This window comes from Ylistrum balloti, unplaced genomic scaffold (assembly GCF_031769215.1).
Source record: "Ylistrum balloti isolate Yb309-2 unplaced genomic scaffold, AGI_CSIRO_Ybal_v1 Utg370186, whole genome shotgun sequence".
NCBI lineage: Eukaryota > Metazoa > Mollusca > Bivalvia > Pectinida > Pectinidae > Ylistrum > Ylistrum balloti.
Window position 1 is genome coordinate 563354 of NW_026782169.1, and position 21173 is coordinate 584526.

Consider the following 21173-nt stretch of genomic DNA (forward strand, 5'->3'; position numbering starts at 1 on the left):
TTTGTATTTTTATCTTATTGGTGTTAATTATGTGACAATTGTATGATAGACAACAGAATTAATCAATGTTCTCAACCCACTAAACTGTATAGAGTACACCTTTTTATTATTTTGGAATCTTATTTTTGTATCGAACATCTCTAGTATAAATGAAGGATGTCCATAATTATTTATTTTTTACAACAATATTTTTTTTTGATTATGTAGAGGTTTTTTGTTTGTGTTTAACGGTAAGGTGACAGGGCTTTGAGAGTTAGATGCCCTACAGGTTTGTGATGATTACTATAATGGTCAGCTGTTCTTTGTCTAGACCATTTTGTAGTCAGTAGTCTGGTCAGCTGATCATCATATAGCTTTTCAGGCTTAGTCACCAGACTCTCTATCACATTAACAGCATATTGAATGAGAAATTAAAAGTGTACTCAAAATGAAACTGTCCCATCTGTGTGTTGGTCAGTAATGTCCACTGTGAAAATGTCGCAGATCAATATGTAATTATTTCCCGCAAAACGCTTCAGATTTGGGCACAGTCCGTCCGTCCATCCATGCCTGTAAGTGTCCGTCTGGGGGCTTTTCAGGGCTGTAACTTCGAAACAGTTTATCTCAAATCCACAAAACATTCTGTATATATTAGGTTAGTACCCTGGTCGTGCATTTTCTTATTGAGGACATTTTACTATTTATCTTTTTTCTGTTACCATTAAATTTTTCGATTTTGTAACTTCTTGTAGCACTCCAAAGCTTGCAGAGTGTTGCATAATTTTGTTCCTGGACAATACCAAGCTGTATTCAAATATCAACAGTCAAACACACAGGATCTACATCAAGATATAAACTCTTACTATGAGGTTGATATATAAGATATATATATATAAAATGCTGAAGTTGAGGAGATGCAAGGAAATTTAATTGATAATTGACAAAAGAAGGCTCTATATTTTGCATTAGTGCTTTCACTCTAATAGATCTTCAGATGATAGTAGCAGTGCATAATTGAATGATGTCACCGATTGTTATAGCAGTAAATATATATCATATTTAGGTTTTACACCAACAGCTGGGTGCGGGGAATAAAGGCTCCTTGTTGAGTTGTGATGTCGATGTATGCTGAAAAAGATTGTTCATGATGAGTGAGAGATGCAATGTAAAATTCAGTATTTATGAAGTGAGAGATGCAATGTAAAATTCAGTCCTTATGAAGTGAGAGATTGCGATGTAAAATTCAGTATTTATGAAGTGAGAGATTGCGATGTAAAATTCAGTATTTATGAAGTGAGAGATTGCGATGTAAAATTCAGTATTTATGAAGTGAGAGATTGCCATGTAAAATTCAGTATTTATGAAGTGAGAGAAATTGCAATGTAAAATTCAGTCCTTATGAAGTGAGAGAAATTGCGATGTAAAATTCAGTATTTATGAAGTGAGAGATTGCCATGTAAAATTCAGTATTTATGAAGTGAGAGATTGCGATGTAAAATTCAGTATTTATGAAGTGAGAGAAATTGCGATGTAAAATTCAGTCCTTATGAAGTGAGAGAAATTGCGATGTAAAATTCAGTATTTATGAAGTGAGAGATTGCGATGTAAAATTCAGTATTTATGAAGTGAGAGATTGCGATGTAAAATTCAGTATTTATGATGTGTGAGATGCGATGTAAAATTCAGTCTTTATGAAGTGAGAGAAATTGCGATGTAAAATTCAGTATTTATGATGTGTGAGAGATCGCGATGTAAAATTCAGTCTTTATGAAGTGAGAGAGATTGCGATGTAAAATTCAGTATTTATGATGTGTGAGGGATTGCGATGTAAAATTCAGTCTTTATGAAGTGAGAGAAATTGCGATGTAAAATTCAGTATTGATGAAGTGTGAGAGATTGTGATGTAAAATTCAGTATTTATGATGTGTGAGATGCGATGTAAAATTCAGTCTTTATGAAGTGTGAGAGATTGTGATGTAAAATTCAGTATTTATGATGTGTGAGATGCGATGTAAAATTCAGTCTTTATGAAGTGAGAGAAATTGCGATGTAAAATTCAGTATTTATGATGTGTGAGAGATCGCGATGTAAAATTCAGTATTTATGAAGTGAGAGAAATTGCAATTTAATATTCAGTCTTTATGATGTGTGAGAGATTGCAATGTAAAATTCAGTATTTTTAAAGTGAGAGAGATGCGTTGTAAAATTCAGTATTTATGAAGTGTGAGAGATGTGGTGTAAAATTCAGTATTTATGAAGAGAGAGATTGTGATGTAAGATTCAGTATTTTTGATATGTGAGAGATTGCGATGTAAAATTCAGTCTTTATGAAGTGTGAGAGGTTGCGATGTAAAATTCAGTCTTTATGAAGTGAGAGAAATTGCGATGTAAAATTCAGTATTTATGATGTGTGAGAGATCGCGATGTAAAATTCAGTATTTATGAAGTGAGAGAAATTGCAATTTAATATTCAGTCTTTATGATGTGTGAGAGATTGCAATGTAAAATTCAGTATTTTTGAAGTGAGAGAGATGCGTTGTAAAATTCAGTATTTATGAAGTGTGAGAGATGTGGTGTAAAATTCAGTATTTATGAAGAGAGAGATTGTGATGTAAGATTCAGTATTTTTGATATGTGAGAGATTGCGATGTAAAATTCAGTCTTTATGAAGTGTGAGAGGTTGCGATGTAAAATTCAGTATTGATGAAGTGAGAGAGATTGCGATGTAAAATTCAGTATTGATGATGTGTGAAAAATACAATGTGAAATTCAGTCTTTATGAAGTGAGAGAAATTGTGATGTAAAATTCAGTATTTATGAAGTGTGAGAGATGTGATGTAAAATTCAGTATTCATGAAGTGTGAGAGATGCGATGTAAAATTCCGCTTTTTTATGAGTGATGATTGTGTTGGCCTGATTCAATATTTTGTGTTTTGAAATCAGCTCAGCATTTCATGAAAATTGTTCCCAGTTTTATCAGCAAAGACAAATATTGTATCTTGATCAAATACATAAAAAAAGACAACAGGCATTCTCCAGGTACCATTTTACACGAGACTGATTACAGAAATAGCATGTGTGAAAAGATCAATGTTTTGATTTGAAACAGGGACTATTGATTCTTTGGAAGTAGTTATTCTGGTACAGGAATACTGTTACAGTGTATTGAGGTTGTCGGCAGTTTTTGAAGAAGTGCATTGTATGTGATGCTTCAGTAATACAAATACAGCATTCAGTTTTTCATAACATTTTCAGCACATTTTCTAGTTAAGTGAAGCATGAACATTTTCACAGTTGGAAAAACAGTGTTCAGTCATTCATAATATTTTCAACATATTTCCTGGTTTAGTGTTTTCACCATTGTAAAAAAACCATTCAGTTTGCTACATATGTTCAGATTTGGTGAAACTTTAAAATATTGACATTGATTAATTTCAATTCCAAATGTCATGTACATAACTTCCCTTGTTTTCTTTGTGTTTCTCGGGTTTATTGGACCATGAATAGCTAGTGTAATTTGAGGTGGGGTCTCCTTGCTGAACCTTACTGAACAACATACTGGAGGCACATCGCATGCCATCCAGATCTAGCAGGATAAAAAACATATCAGCTCAATAGGTCCTTTTCGCAGTTTCCTGGAAAAAAAACAAACCACTGCTAGTAGTGAACATCAAGCTTTGCACCTTAGATCTTCACCTTAGTTCTTCACCTGAGGTTACATAAGCCAACGCGCTAATTACCACCTGAGCTACCGCAGCCCCATTGTCTTTTTATGATTGTCTTGGAACAGTAAATATATGTTTATATAATTACCAGTTATTTTACTGGTAATTAACCACAGACAGTGCATGAAAAGAAAATAAACCATTATGTGATAGGTGCAAATTACCAGACCTGTCTATCGTTATGTATCAACTCATCTGTCAAGATTTTGTTTTCCACTGTGTGTTGGATTGAGCAGGTTTGGCCATTCATGCTGGAAATTACCAGAGACTGTGAAAGGGATATGCAAATATCCACAATGAATACATGTAAATTCCCCACAATGATAACATTTTGTATGTTCTCCTTACAGGGATATTGTACATGTAAATTCCCCACATTGATAACATTTTGTATGTTCCCCTTACAGGGATATTGTGCATGTAAATTCCCCACATTGATAACATTTTGTATGTTCCCCTTACAGGGATATTGTACATGTAAATTCCCCACAATGATAACATTTTGTATGTTCCCCTTACAGGGATATTGTACATGTAAATTCCCCACAATGATAACATTTTGTGTGTTCCCCTTACAGGGATATTGTACATGTAAATTCCCCACAATGATAACATTTTGTGTGTTCCCCTTACAGGGATATTGTACATGTAAATTCCCCACAATGATAACATTTTGTATGTTCCCCTTACAGGGATATTGTACATGTAAATTCCCCACAATGATAACATTTTGTATGTTCCCCTTACAGGGATATTGTACATGTAAATTCCCCACAATGATAACATTTTGTATGTTCCCCTTACAGGGATATTGTACATGTAAATTCCCCACAATGATAACATTTTGTATGTTCCCCTTACAGGGATATTGTACATGTAAATTCCCCACAATGATAACATTTTGTATGTTCCCCTTACAGGGATATTGTACATGTAAATTCCCCGCAATGATAACATTTTGTATGTTCCCCTTACAGGGATATTGTACATGTAAATTGTCTACATGGGAACATTTTGTACATTCCCCATAACAAGGACATAAATTTGAATGTTCCTCCTGATCAGGCTATTGTACATGTAAATTGTCTACATGAGAACATTTTGTATGCTCCCCATAACTAGGACATAAATTTGAATGTTCCTCATGAACAGGACAGAGTGTATATAAATTCCCCACAATCAGCATATTTATTTGTTCCCCACAACCAGGATAATTTAATGCCTTATTTATGTTATGTCTGATGACTTGTGTCACAGATTATTGGTTTTATCACCTGAAAGTAAAGTAAAAACAAACACGATCTCTATTACTAGTGCTCTTGCCCTTCCAGTCATCTGTCATTGCTGAAAGCTTGACCAGCTTCTTGACCAACGGTCAGCAAAATTTTTTTGGTCAATAAATTGATAGTTCAGAAAAACATTGATAGAATCCTAACATTTTTATTAATAAGAAGATTTTATTTCTCTTTTTAGATTTTAAGTGAAAACTCCATAAATCTTACAGCTATGATATTAAGTTAAAAGGAAAAACTGGGCTACATTAGGTTAAGTTGACAATACAGACTGTCTGGTTCAGCCATGTGCTTTAGGCTATCTGTCTGACCAGTTCAATGGTAAACATTACCTATACCCCATTAACAGGCTTTGGTATTTTAGCCAGTGGTCAAGAATGACTATTCTGATTGGTCACCAGACCGATGGTCAGTAGTGTATGACCACAAATGATCTGGTTATGTTGTCTGAATATTGTTGACATTTGGGGGTTTATGTGATGTCTGGAATGGGACTGCAAACTTGAGGTTGGGTTGGGGAAGTTTTGAAGTGGGGGGACCTATTGTTTTGCTATTTTGAACAATAATCACCTTGAACATTCAAGAAAAGCCATATATATATATATAGTGCTGTCAGTGCTAAACAGAGACAATGCTGTTACAGTGTGTATGCTTAAACAGGCTTAGTGTTGGGAACAGAAATTGCTTCAGCATCTCGGAATGACACGATGGAATTCAGGACTACACTATCCTTTATTGTCATATTCAAGACATAGAACTCAACTGAGACAATGTCCTAAGTGTCTGTACTGTGGAATTTCAAAACAATTCTTGTGATTGTCATGTTCGCATGTCAATAAATTGATTAATCACCTGAATCATATATAGAAGGAAATTTGGATGCGATTAAGTGGAAATTGTGACCTAGATAGCAATCCGATGAGAGACTGTTAGTATTTAACGCGTAATTACATAGAGCACGGAGGTATGTTTTACACAGCTTTGTACAATTTCTATTTTCACGTAATGTTGAACCCATGGGTTGATTGAGGAGGAAGATGTATTGATTAATAATGGACTCAGTTTTGTAATTACAAGATAATGGAACTCAAGGACTTTTATACTCAGAAGTGTGCTAAACAGGACTTAACAGCGCTGATACACTCTTCCATAGTCAAGATTACTGCATAGTTTTATGATATTGGCAGCAAAGCTTTAATCAGTGCAGTATCAGTATTTATAAATTTTAATCCTGAAACATTGGCAGAAAATGTTGGAGAGCTAGAGAATTCCAGAAATATTTCATTTTGTGAACTAATGGCACTGAAATAATATCTCACAGTTCTAAACTTTGAAGAAAATTAAGTTCTAGACACCAGGACATCGTGAATTATTTAAGGCCTGGCTGTGTCTGGTGTGTATCTTCAGACACAATGAATTTTTCTATACAAGTAAAGGTTTGACGAGTTGTCTAGTGAGAGCGAGAATGTCAAATCGTTCTTTGATATATTAATCTCGTAAGCTTTAGTTGTGACATGTCTTATTGGCCTGCATGTGTAATGATGTCGGAATTGTGAGATGGTGTGAACCAGCCCGTTAACAAACTTCACACAGGTAACCAGTCGATGATAGGTCACATGTCAACAGGTGAGACAAACATTAGTAACAATCAACCGTGACAAGAAACTAAGATTTGGGACCAGAATAATACCAGCTGAAATGTCCCTTGATTAATAAGAGGTTATGAAACGTTATTCTCTAACTTACACAGAGAGTAGATTCTGATAGGAGGATGGAAAGAAGATGCCCTAAAGTGAGGATTCATTTGGATATAAAATCATATGACTTATAAGATTCAAGAAGATAAGAGGAACTTTTATTGTTCGGATTTGTAGTTCTGTCATCATCTAAAACTATTATTTTCATCTGTGTCTGAACCAAATAATGCAAATGATATTTGTATTTTAATATTATGGAATAACATCTGCATTTCTCAACACAAAAGTTATATAATCATACAGTCAAACTGAAGAATAGGGCTAAGGTAGTTTCTTAAAAGTGTAACTTGCTGGAGCAGATAACTTCAAAGTTGGTTACCTGGTTTAGTTACCTTGGCATTGGTTACCTGTTGTTTGGTTGCCTTGGCTTTGGTTAAACACTTGTTGTCTTTGGTTACCTTGGAGTTGGTTACCTGTTAAATCATTTACCTTGGCATTGGTAACCTGTTGTGTTAAATAACTTTTTGAAACTTGTAACCAGTTGTGTTAGGATAGTTCGGGTTGATTATCATTTGTGTTTAGTTACCTTGGAATTGGTTACTTGTTGTTTTTAGTTACCTTGTTGTTTTTAGTTACCTTGGAATTGGTTACTTGTTGTTTTTAGTTACCTTGGTGTTGGTTACTTGTTGTTTTTAGTTACCTTGGTGTCGGTTACTTGTTGTTTTTAGTTACCTTGGTGTCGGTTACTTGTTGTTTTTAGCTACCTGTTTTGTTTAGTTGTTTTTGTGTTGGTTACCTGTTTTGTGTAGTTGTCTTGGTGTTGGTTACCTGTTTTGTGTAGTTGTCTTGATGTTTGTTACCTGTGTTGTTTAGTTACCTTGATGTTGGTTCCCTGTTGTTGTTTAGTTACATCGATGTTGGTTCCCTGTTTTGTTTAGTTGTTTTTGTGTTGGTTACCTGTTTTGTGTAGTTGTCTTGGTGTTGGTTACCTGTTTTGTGTAGTTGTCTTGATGTTTGTTACCTGTGTTGTTTAGTTACCTTAATGTTGGTTCCCTGTTATGTTTAGTTACATCGATGTTGGTTCCCTGTTTTGTTTAGTTACATTGATGTTGGTTACCTGTTTTGTGCAGTTGTCTTGGTGTTGGTTACCTTTGTTGTTTAGTTTGATTATTATTATATAGAGTTGGTTACCAGTTGTTTTTGGTTATCTTAGAGTTGGTTACCAGTTGTTTTTGGTTATCTTAGAGTTGTTACCAGTTGTGCTTGTTTACCTTGGAGTTGGTTACCTGGTGTGATCGGTTACCTTGGAGTTGGTTACCAGTTGTGCTTGTTTATGTTGGAGTTGGTTACCTGGTGTGTTTGGCTATCTTAGAGTTGGTTACCAGTTGTTTTTGGCTATCTTAGAGTTGGTTACCAGTTGTGCTTGTTTATGTTGGAGTTGGTTACCTGGTGTGATCGGTTACCTTGGAGTTGGTTACCAGTTGTGCTTGTTTATGTTGGAGTTGGTTACCTGGTGTGTTTGGTTACCTTGAGGATTGATTGCTTCCCAGTTAGTTATTTGAGAAGTTGATTACTCCTTTTAACCACCATTTACACGACAGAATTACATAGGAAGAATAGCTCTGTCATTGACAGGGCCATTTTGTATATACTGGCTGTCTGATCAAGCATTACGTCGCTAAACAATAGAAACATTTATCAGGACCAGAGCAAAGTGTACACTTCTAACATTTATATATAAGACAGTATCTTGTGAGCAGTGAAAAACTTGTACCCAGATCAGTACAAATCGGAGGTGGTGATTTAATTGATAATGTATCAGCTTCAATTTAATGACACGTAAAATGGCCAACTTTGGTCTGGTGATCTGCATGCAGTGTCTGTGTTATTACAATCCATAGTCCTGACAAACTCCAGTCAACTCGAGCTTTAAATGTTGTGTGTATTCGAGGCATGAATTAATGGTAATTGTCGCTAAGATTTTAATCAATGGATTGTGTATATACAACACATGTTTCGTTGATCTTAGTGCTATTATTGGATCTATCTTGTCTTCTACACATGTAATACCGTAACTGCAAAATGGCCGGCCGGATGTTCCGACATGAGAGATTTTACTCTCTGCCCAACGAATTTTCCATTCGTAGAGGTAAAGTATATCTTGTCCTTGACATATTTGTGTTTAAATGTTTAAAAGACTAGCATGAAGATTGAGTCACTGTTCATTGACTGTAATGTAAATGTTTTGTCGGTAGACGGACTATCGTTCATTTGTTGTACTTTGTAACTGTCACTTGAATAACACCTTACTGTGCATTTTGAAATAATTTATTCTTAGTTTAAATCTTAATTTGTGACCAGACTTTAATGGATGTGGTATTTTTATTTTGTTAATGGCGTGACTGTATAAGGTATTAAACATTACCTGTATTAAGTTAAGGCATCAATTGCATTTAGGTATTGACATACCTATACAGGTGTGTCATATATGGTACACTTATATATAGGTATGATTCTCGCAGGTATTTACTGTAGGGCATGCACCCGCAGCTCTTAAAACCTAATTTTAGCTTGAATAACTGGTAAATTTCGTTCCTGTTGGAATGTAAATTAAGTTTGTAAATGTCACATTCCATTTCAATAATATGCTTACCTGGAATGCATGCAAAATAATTGGATCCTAATTGTACCGGACGTAAAGATTTCAAAAATTATGTCATTGATTAACCTGAAGAAGAATAAGTGGACTAAAGTTGTGTTGATTTGTTATGAAATATAACGATGCATTGCTAGATTTCATTTTAGAAATATCAAATACTTGCACACAATCAGGTTATTTCTTCACCAGTACTACTGGAGGAGAAGACTAGGTCTCTATCTGTCAGCCTGTGCACCTGAATAAGTCCAGGGCATATGTTTTATTTTAACCAAAATTGTTTGCAATCGCCACTCAATATGGAATATGCATGCTGTGCTGAATAAATATATACAGAGTTATGACCCTTTGATAACCTCCCACAATATTAACTAGTTCTTACCTCGTATAATCTGTAAACGACAGTAGTGGGATTTTGTATTTGAGTACAAAGTATGTTGTACTGAATTGAGGTTGACGTCAGTATATTTTCATAACTATTTTCTAGCTTTTGTCTCACCCTGACAATAGCGACAGAAAAGAAACTTCATAGGTGTCATTTTTCCATTTGTATCCACCTTCAAAGTTAAGAAGATAAAAATCAGTTTCTCAGAAAGCACAAGTACAAGCGCCACTGAGTACAGTATGTTTATAGGGTGTTGGAGATCTTGGGCTAGAGGGAGTCAGAGAATTTGCATATTTGCCTTTATATTTTGAAAATACCTCTTCTAAGAAAACGATAAATAAAAATCGATACATTTAAGACTTTTTCATGATTTGATTAGTTTGGTATGTCTGTACTGACAGTCATTTCAAAGCGAGTCAAAGCAAAAATGGCGTGACTGTATATTTGCTAATGTTTAAACACTATAGAGGACTAAACTGATCAGATTTCATTTGAGCACAAAATGCAATTTAAAAAATTTATTCAAAGTAGTAACCAATTGCTTTGCACTGAAGGTTTTCCACTTTTCCTTTTACGAATATTTATGAATCAGAATATAAAGACAGTTATATAATGTATATGCAAGATAAAGGCATGCTGTGATACAATGAAATTAACGATGATGAAACGTGACTGTTGGTAGGAATTTAGATCTAATGGTAAAAAATGGAGCTGTGAACAGGTAAAACATTGTGAGCCCTTTAATTTAGTATAGGTAAATATTCTTACCTGTTGAGGTATATATATATAGCCTTTTTGACACTTGTCGTAGGCTGAGTAGGTCACTGTGACGTATACCTAGTATAACCTGGATTAGACAGGTGTGATCAACGATAGGTCATTACCACAGGTATTTCTGGTAATCTATTCTAATTCATCACCTTACTTGTATCTATACCTCAGAGATCGAGATTAACTTTCTCCCCTGTACTTGTAGTACGAAAAGCCTTTATTATGGCAAGGCTTCTGTGAAAATTTTATCTTGTCTAAAAAATACATACATGTATGATGATTACAAAATTGTATATTTTCCTGGGGCTCAATTTAAGTGAGTTTCACAATTTGAAAAAACACGATGTCACAGACTCTTAATTTTGTAAAATATAACTCAATAAATCTATATATACTTATTTTAATAGTTCATGGATATATCATTTTGGGAAAATAAGAATTCATAGATATATTAATTTTTGAAAACAAGAATATCCAATAAAACCAGTATATAGTATTCCATAAACACTGTGTATGATAAAATGTGTTTAAAATAAACGCAGACCTGGATGCTTGCTATTTAAATTTCTTTATTTACGGTAGTCTGATCTCTAAACTTTGACCCCAGTTACAAAATTTCAAATTATTTGTTAATTGTCTTTGTTATAAGTAGTCTCAAAGATCCAATTTGTTTGCCAGCAAGAACAGTTTAAAATATCTTGTTTAAAGATATTTCTTCAGTTGTTGAAAGGACAAGGTCTCGGACTGTTCTCCTTTCTGAAGCTTCAAAGGACTTATCTTTGCAAAAAATGTTGACGATATTGTAAATTTAAAACATCACAACAGGTATCAGCATGATTACAAAGTATTTATTATTTCTTTAATTTTTTCAAACATTTTCAAAGAAACCAACTAAATAAGTATATATTCATGTTTGTGTAAGAGATACTTCTCAATATAGCTTGATTAATTTAGCATTAGACTAGTGAACCAGGGGTCCTGGGTTCGATTCCAGGCAGTGGCATTGAAGTATATAATTAACTCTGTTGCACATGCTGTATCTTTGCGTTGTTTCAAAGTATTATGAAACCATGAAGTTTAAAATACTGGAGTTAGATTTTCTGAAAATTTCTATATACTCCACCATTTTATTACCATAGCTGTCAGCACTAGTGATATAGATAAGCCACTTCAACAGCCTGTGCTTACAATTTATGATATACACATACACACATTATATTGAAACCATCCATTTTTGAAAATCATAATTTTTTTATTTATTTATCAAATTTGTTAGTACCCCTCCCTATCTATTTATTTTGACATTTATATAGTCCCCAACAAGTGGAATAAAAGAAGAAGGGTGGGGAGGGGGGTATAGTTTTCCTCTCCATCAGTCTGGTGCCCCTGTGTCTGTGAAAATTTGGTTAGCACTCTAGCAGCTTTCTTCCTCTTCCTTGAGAACAGAACCTTGATAGGTTTTTGTTTGTTTTTTTTTTCTAATTCATTATTCAATTTATACTAAACCACCGTTGTTGGTCTGACTAGAAGTGCTTGAGGGGTCTTACTGTAGGTGCAAACCCTGAGTACCTGGAGAAAGCCCACATGGTTACATGGGTGGGTGATACCTTAACTTTTGATATCTGTTAGAGGAATCTAACCCCGGATCTCTAGATGGAAGGCAAGTGCAATACAAATTTGCTACTCAGCCATGTCTGTTAACATGTTTGATAAGAGTTGTGAGGTTATCTCGGTTTGACAAACTCAAAGATACATGTTTCTTTACTCCATCAATGTGATCCATATACTGACCTCCATTTGGGTATGTAACACAGTAGAAACCATTGGTCAGAAAACTGACCACAAACTCTGGACTCCATTTCGACAGAAAATTAGATAACTACACAGGTGACCATTAGCCAGTAAATATATGGAGGAAGTTGATTGTGTACCTACTACAGTTGATAAGAAGGTGTTGAAACACTCACTAGATAGAACTCTACCAACAACATAACATTGATAAGATGAAAGACTTATACTCCTTGGTACAAATTAAAGTCTCCTGTCTGTGTAAATGTACATGACCCCAAACGTTTCGCTGATATCAATTCGATAGACCCTTAAAATCCTCTACTGTTTGGTACAATTTTAGGTCATCGCTCAAATAAATTACCGACCCACCGGGAAAGTTTTCTATATCCTCATATGGTTATTGTCAGCAACTGGCTGTTCTATTATGTCCTTTGGTACCCAATCTTTTTGTTGTTGCTTGGTGACAGTTTCTTAGTCTCTAAGTTATCGGTCTTTTTTTCTGACATATCACCACAGTGTTTGTCCGCGTCAGAGGAACTTAATTGTTTGTCTACATTACTGTACCAGGAATCTACCACTAATTTTTCTTAAATTTTTGTCTATTAATTGTCATTCAGATCAAATATATATGTGTCATAAAGAGCATCAGAGCAATTCACTTTTTGAAACTGAAACCCTTGGAGTTGGAAGGGAAAAAAAATAGAAAGAAAGATCAAAAAGTTTTCTGTTTTTAAACATGCTTACCTTAATTTTTGAATTACAAAATTTGCTCTGTTTGATGAATAATTGAAATTTTTACCTTTCCCAAAAGAAATAAGCAATGTAATTTAAATTATTTATGAAATTGCTAAATCACTGAAATGTGCTATCACTTACCAATTTTTATAAAAAGTTCTTGTATAGAAATGACAAGCTTTCAGTCATGATATTTAGCCTTGTGTATAATGCAATAATCATACCACTGTTTGACCTAAACCTTAATTCAAGGATGAAAGGAGAACACATTTTGTCCACCTTTATAAGAGACTAATTTTGATTAACCTAATAACCAAGAGTTCTATGATTGGCCAATAACTACTGGTATGGAATGCTTAAATGAATTTTATTTCATTGTATGACCTTTACCCTTTCACAAGGTCAAAAAGGGTACAAAAGTATTCATAATGTTGAAGGCACGAATTTTTATTAGTGAAGTCAGAAATGTTGGTAATTAGCCAGGAGTAGCCTGCTGGAAAGAATTGGTCTGGCCTTGAATTTGTTTATTTGAATGACCTTGAAAATGTTTACTTCTTTCAAGGTCACAGACTAATTAGATACCAAATGTGTATTTGCATGAGACTCAAAATTTTGAACATGATGGAATTTTAAGACTTGATGGTGACAAAAGTTCCAGTCAGTTAACAACAAACCATTAATACCTCAAGTGTGGCTGTTGGAACGTTATCAAATCATGTAATAATGGAATATAGACCTCAATATGGTAACACATTTTGTTATTTAGACACTGTGACGTCAGCTTATCCAACATATGAGGAAATGACGCCTGTTATGTTAAATCTATAGTAACATGTAAAGTATTGGCGTGTAGGGGACATCAATATTTCAGTGCGAGAAGCTGGGAGACTGGTTCAGACATGACTTTGCCAGGGCTAAGTGACATTATTGTCACTGCAGTACAGCATCACTTCTGGAAAGATTTTTTTCCTAACCTTTGAAAAACTTACAATGTTACGCAATCATTTTGATTTATCTTTGCTGTAAATGCGTGTTTCTATTGCTGCAAAAATGTTGATCATTTTCCAATCCTATCCCCCTCCCCAAAATAAAAAAATTGTGATGTTTGCCTACAGATTGTAGCTATAGATAGCTGATGTACCCAGAAGTATTTCTGTTTAAAGAAAATTACATCAAATTAAAATAATGCAGAAGTGCATTTCATTTATTTTGTAACACTAAAATACCATATTCAACCTAATAAGCACACAGTGGACTTACAAAAACACAAAAGGAGTGCTCTTATTGAAACTATATCAAGGGAATTTTTTTTTTTTTAGGTTTTTTAGGGGTTTTTTTTTTTTTTTTTTCATATAAATACATTCATAGTTTTGGTTTAAAGACAGAAGATCATATTGGTAGATCAGTGAGGTTAGGAACTTTATTACAGGTTTTAATCAGTGTATTGACCCTTGCCCTGAGAAGAGGTCTGGATGCGCATATTAGGACAAATACAATATGCTCTAAAATGCTTGTTTCATTTAGGAACAAGGCATAATACTTCTACAGGCCAATATGGTGCATTTGTAACATATCTTTTAAAAAGATGCTGAGGAAAATTAGCTGTAATGTATCATGTAAGTTCCAATTCGGGTAACTGTAAGTTCCATGCATTGATAATCCTGTGTATTTGTATTTGACATTGACCTTTTGCCTAGATGTGACCTTAAAACTGATGTAGAGATTCCTGTACAGCAATTTTATAACTCTAGAGACTATTTACTTACATGCGTTTGGGGATCTGGTTGACCTTGACCTTTGATTGTTGCACTGATTGACCTAACATGGCATTTTTCTGAATGCTTTTCTTTTTGAAAAATATTGCATGTGGAAATCTTAAAACCTTTGTTGAAATTGCCTTACTGATAGATCAGAAGTTCTCTTGTAAATATTAGTTGTGGGGGGGTGGTGCAGTCGTAATGCAATTACCTTTCACCTAACCAACAGGGATTTGATTATGTAAGTTGATAGTTGTTTCATGATTGTTGTAAAATAAATAAAGTTTATATTCATTGAATGTTAGCATATTAAATCAACACCCACAGACGTAGCAGCATTATCGTCACTAAATTTTTCTATAAATAGTTGTAAGATTTTTTTTAGGGTTTGTTTCGGCAACGCATGTAAGCAGATGTTTTAACCACTTTTTCAAATTTTAAAAATTCAAATTTAAAAAAAAAAGAAAGTGCGGCAAGATCCTTCATGCCTTGATATGATACTTTGGAAAAGGAAAATATTTTGTGCAACTGAAATAGAAATTTCATGATCAGACCATTTTAATTCATGACTGGTTATAGGGGGAGATAACTATGTTGCAACTTGTTAAAAAGGTACTTCGGAATTGCTAATCTTTTCTTGACCTTGACCTAAGATCATAAAAGCAACCTGTGTGAAGACAGGATACTTTGGTATGTCATCAGATGGTCCTTCTGGCTTAAAGTAGTTCTATTGTAGTACAGTCAGTGTTAAATCTACTTCAATCATCAGGTAGCCTGTCCGCTCTCTGTTACACCTAGTGGATTAATTTACCTGAATATGACTGATTTGGATCTCCTGTTCTGAGCCGCGCATTATTACTAATGAATACCTGTAATGAAGGACTCCACAAATAATAGCTCTCGTGGATATTTTGTAAATGTACCTGTAGGTTTGTTAAGGATTTTTCAATATAAACACTACTGATGGCATTTTTAGCCAGATATTGTCAACCATTTGTCAGCAAATTGTCATCAGCCTTTTGGTGCGAGCAGTGAGCCGTCAGCGATTAGTTAGATATGTCTTTAGTTTGATTCCTGACCTAATTTGCGGCAGTGGTGATGGGCTAACTGCCCCGATACAGATAGACAAAGACATCCCAGGGCTCTATTCGTCTGAGTGTAATCACTTACAAGCTATCCAGACTTTTTCTCCAGGACGTAGTCACTGTGTGTGTGTGTTGGATGTACAAGGACACAGAGTATATAGCAAGATCACACAGCATTCGTTATACCTATACATCATATCTCCAGTACGTGGAAATTGATTGGATATTTTTCACAAAGTATATTACGATAATGAGATATAGTAGTTATACACTGGAGGTTGATGAACGGCTCAAGGTGTACGAAGATGTACCAACAACATGTAGGAAGACTTGTGTGGAAATTTTCTCTCTTCCTTGATTTTTGTGGATCAGAAAAGCAGACCATTTTGTTATAAAGATACATTTCACAAAACTAATTCTCATTTACAATTTTTTTTTAGAAAATTTTGAAATTTTCCATTTACGTGTAAAAAGTGATTTATAGTAATGAAAGGCTGAAAGTGTGATGAAGAGGTCGCAGACAGTTTCCATGGCAACGAGGTGACAACAGCACCAGGATCCAGTAGTGATGACCCAAGGCGGTCTAAACCTTCAACCCATGACTCTGTAGTCTGTGTTGTGTATGATTGTTAGTATCGGAGAGGTAGATGGTGCTGGCAGAATCATAAGCTTGGTATATTGAAAACATTAAAATCAACTCCAGTGTGGACACCATCATTGATTGTATTGTCTAATCACAAATCTAAAGTGGAAGTGATCGTTTTCTGTCTGTAAATGAAACAAGCTTGTGTTTCCAAGGTGAGGAACAGCGGTGTAATTAAGATATTCAAACTTGAAAGGTTTTAGCCAAACATCGTTAATTAGTTAATTGAATGATGTGCTGACTTCACAACGGATTTACAATTTGTTATTTCAAACGGCAAAACATAGTTGACTGCACTTGTGATAGTTAGTGAGCTCTAGACGGATTATGTAGTATTTGGTGAACAATTTTGATCTGGCACTTATCAACAATTTAAGGACTGATTATGAGGTCGGGGAGAATTAAGTCGGAACCAGACTTTTTCCGCCCAGCATTCTATGCTAATGTTGCAGAGGAGCTATTTGGATCTAAAGGTAAAAATATCAATTTAAGTTTTGCAAAATTTTGCAGACTTTATGGCCTTTGAGTATTGATCTGGAGCAGGATTTTGTTTTGAAGATATTATTAAAAATTGAAATTGTATGATCAGGATAAACCATATACAGTTATAGGTTGGTTGTAGTGTTTGATCTCTACGTGCTGCATTGCTATCCACATTGATCAAGGACTAAAATTTATATATGTAGCAGTAAAGAAAGTTGTTGCTGACAAATCTTTTTCATGAAGACAGATTGTGATGAAGTGTACATTGAAGTGACTGTTTATAAGCATTGTTAAAAATTTGCATTTTTATCTCTACATTTGCATAAAAAAAAAACAGCAAAAAAAGTTCTATATTTCATTTGTCACTAGAGATAGGGATTTCTGTCAACCTAGGGACATTTAAGACTTCCTTGAAACTGGTGAGAATTCTGACCTCTATGAATCGTTAAGTGATCATGTTAAGATGTATATGAACACAATGAGATTTTGAAACCTGTTTGAACTTACATGACAGTTCAGACTTCCGTCAAACCGTTGAGAGATTGAACTTCTGTGAACCAATTACCGTTAAGTTCAGACTTCTCCCATTGAGAGTTCATACATCTATGAACCAAATGACTTTGAGTTCAGACTGTGAACCAAATGTCTGAGTTCAGACTTCTGTAAACTTTTTGGTGTAAAAGGTTCAGACTTTTGGAACCAATTGACATTTACTTAAACCTCAAGTTCCCTAACTCCAGTTCTGTGAAGCTCGTAAAGAGTCTGATCTTTAGCATCTTGGGCTATCATTTAAATTTCTCTCGATCTGCCAGATTTGGGGCCGAATCCCAATGCAAAATAATATCTTTTTTTCCCAATTTAGACCCCAAGTCTTCCCAATTCTAAGGAAAACACAGCTATTTTTCCCAATTCTAAGGGCCCCGGGCCCCAGTCCCAAAATGGGGTGTGAGAGCCCTGGTATGAATGAATAAATAATTATTTGATTTGAAGAGAAGAGCCAGAATGTCTGGGATTGTCACAGTACAATGCATATATACCTATGGTGTTCCAAACGTTATTTAGCTAGACATTATTAGTTTAGTTTTCATGTGATGGTCAGCTTGTTTAATTATCATCTTGGATAATGTACAGTCGACTTAACTAAATCATGATTCTTACTCAGCTGCACAATCAGCTAATGACATTTTGTCAAATTTAAACAAGATTATAGCTCAGTGTATTTAAAAAGATCTTGATGATTCTGAACTTTCAGTTTGATATTAAACCACACATCAAGGATACAACTTGTTAATTAGTATAATGGTTTGGCTGTACGTGACAAATCTGAGTACACATAGAGCATAATGTTCCTTGTAACCTCAGGTGAAAATCCAAAATGCATTGTTTAATTCTGACAAGGAGTGGTTTGCATTTCTTGAAGCTGAAATGATGATCCATCATGCATTTACTGTCATGGTTGTTTCCTTGCAGAGTGGGGGGCAACACTTTACCTAAATGCATCTGCTTTGCATACCATGGGCCTCCTGTATGTTGTTCAGTGAGGTAGCTACCATTTAAATGAGCTTGACTTTTCAATGTGAACTCAGACCAAAGAAAGTAGTAGCAATGATTTTAAATTTACCCCAATTACTATTTTAGAAAGCATGTAACAGGCCTTCTGTATTCTGTTCACTAAGGTAGCCACCATCTGCTGCAGTGACAACCTGCCCTAAAGTGTCTTTTTTACAGGAAACAATACACCAGACAAACAAAGAAATTGATAGCCTTGGTCTTAAATTACTTTCTAGTGTTTAAAGTTGATGTTGGTACTACTGATCTTGATATAGGAAAACCTTTAAGCTGGTTTTAATTGCTTGCTTTCATTGGTCAGTTTAACATAGTGACCACCAGTGGTCAGTATTAATCATAGCTACCACTAGCTGGTTCCCTAAACCGTTCCCTTGTTAAAGAAAATTCTTAAGTTTGTAGAATATTCTGATAACATTGTTATATTAGGGACAATGGACCTCATTGCTGGATGTTGACCGAAATATTAGCGGGTATTTAGATCTGTATTAGGGTTGTTGACAGGGGTATCAGAGTCATTGACGAGCTTTAATCTAGGTTATTACAAAGATTATTTATATTGACAACTTCCTGCAATATTCATTTCGTTCAAACTAATTGTAAATCTTTCTTATCTGCAACCTTTATTGGGAAACTACTTTTGCTGGTGTTTGAAGTGACATGTGTAATGGGTGTATATACCTGCTGTATTTATATATACCCTGACCTACCTTGAGCTGTCTGTGGCAGACCTGTCTTTTGAAACAAAACCAATTGGCAACATCATGAATTGGCCTGATATGAAAGCAGACTCTTAATATAGGTAGAAAGCTCCAACAAGTTAAATATGGCAGCACAGGGGCATCAGTTGCCATGGCTTATAGGTTCTGTCAGTGTACATCTGTATTTTTTTGCAGAACCATCAATTTTAAGATACTGTAAAACCATTAATTTTTGTGAGTGATTTGTTTGTGGTTTGATTTTGTGGATTTACTGAACTTTATATTGCCACAAAATTAAGTGTCAATGAAACAGTGACTTTTTTGACAAAAAAAAAAACAAACAAAAACAAAAATTTTAACACCACAAAAATATATGGTTTTACAATGGTTACATAAAAGTGGCTCACGAATAAGCCCTTATAGCTCTCCAACTTAATTACTACATCAACACTAAAGGATGAGGGCTTATTTGAGGACAAATATGGTGTCCATATAAGGCCTGGCTTGATTACAAACTTACAAGATCAAAGTTTGCAAAAATATTGACATGGCAATTATGTATTTTGGTTGCCATGGTTAATATATTGCCTGTTTGCAATAGCCACTGCTCCGAGTGTTAGAGCACTGTTGTATTCATTGGATGATTAAAATTTTGGGGTTTTCAAAAGTGTCAAGTGGTATTGCTAAAAGATCAGTTAAAATGAGTTCCCTTTTAGCACAATACAAGTGGTTAAAATTTAGATAAAAAATACAATAACAATAACACAACGCAATTTCATACTAGTTGTTTTTTATTCACTTGGGGCTTTGCTTATGTTATGGTTCAGCATCTATCTATTTGTCCTCTTTCAAATTCTTAAAACAACTTCTTTTGAAAAATTGGGTATAGGGTCATGAAAGTATGTTCTTCGAATGAAGTATAATGATATTTTAACAAAATTTAACCTTAGGCTGCTTTCATTGATTAAGGGGTAATACTTCTTACCTCTTTCTTTTAATAGCATGAAGACGATCAAATGCTTAAGTTAGCCTGTAACTGTTTGCGTGGTCATAAGGGTCGAATTCATTAAAGATTTTCAAGTAACATATTTTGTTGAGAAGATGCAAAGATCATCTAGCTTTAGATTTTTTTATTTAGCTTGACATACTAGTTGTGTTTGCATAAGGAATTCTTGAGCTCTAGTATATATCTGATAGCTTCCTGTAGTTAAAAATAATATTAAAAAACGGCTATTTTGACTCAGGTTAGAGTCAGTTAAACTAGATGTAAATATAGTTTTACTTTAAACTTTTCTTATAACTTTTCATTTCCACACTCTTTAAACAGTTGATATACAATTAAATTACTGTTGACTAACGGATATTTGAGCAGGAATATTTGTTGAAGGTGGGTTTCATTAAAACTAGCCATCTTGAAAGTGGGATTTGGGTATTAAAAGTTCTGTTAGAGAGTTCACATTCAAAACCGGGAAGTGAGTAGAATACCGTCTGTGTTGCTTATCAGAAAATGTTTGACTGTTGACACAGCTATGTTGACCGTGGACACAGATAAGTCCTTGAAAGGGGACAGTCAGACTACAGAATTGATATGCTATTATGTAGCATAAGGACTACGATACACCACACCCCAACATGCTTATTTAAAATCGGAAATGATCAGTTATTACTGAAAATTTGTAAGCACTCTTTCTTTTGGAGGATTATAACAACACTTGGAACCATTTTGGTCTGCATTTGTCAATCGATCCTGAACTTCATACTCTCAAATTATGTGCAGGATTTCTGGGATGTTTATTTATGAAAATTGAAATGCATCTGTTCGACCAAGTAAGTGAAAGATGGAATTACCCATCAGAAAATGGACTGTTGTCAACTTGTCATGCTTGCCAAAGAAATGTAAATCTAGA

At 34.5% G+C, this 21173-nt stretch overlaps 1 protein-coding gene across 1 annotated transcript in view; it reads left to right on the forward strand.

Moving 5' to 3' along the window:
* The window catches only part of LOC132551229 (pleckstrin homology domain-containing family G member 5-like), a 76113-nt gene that overhangs the window by 1638 nt on the left and 53302 nt on the right, over positions 1 to 21173 (forward strand). The window lies entirely within an intron of this gene.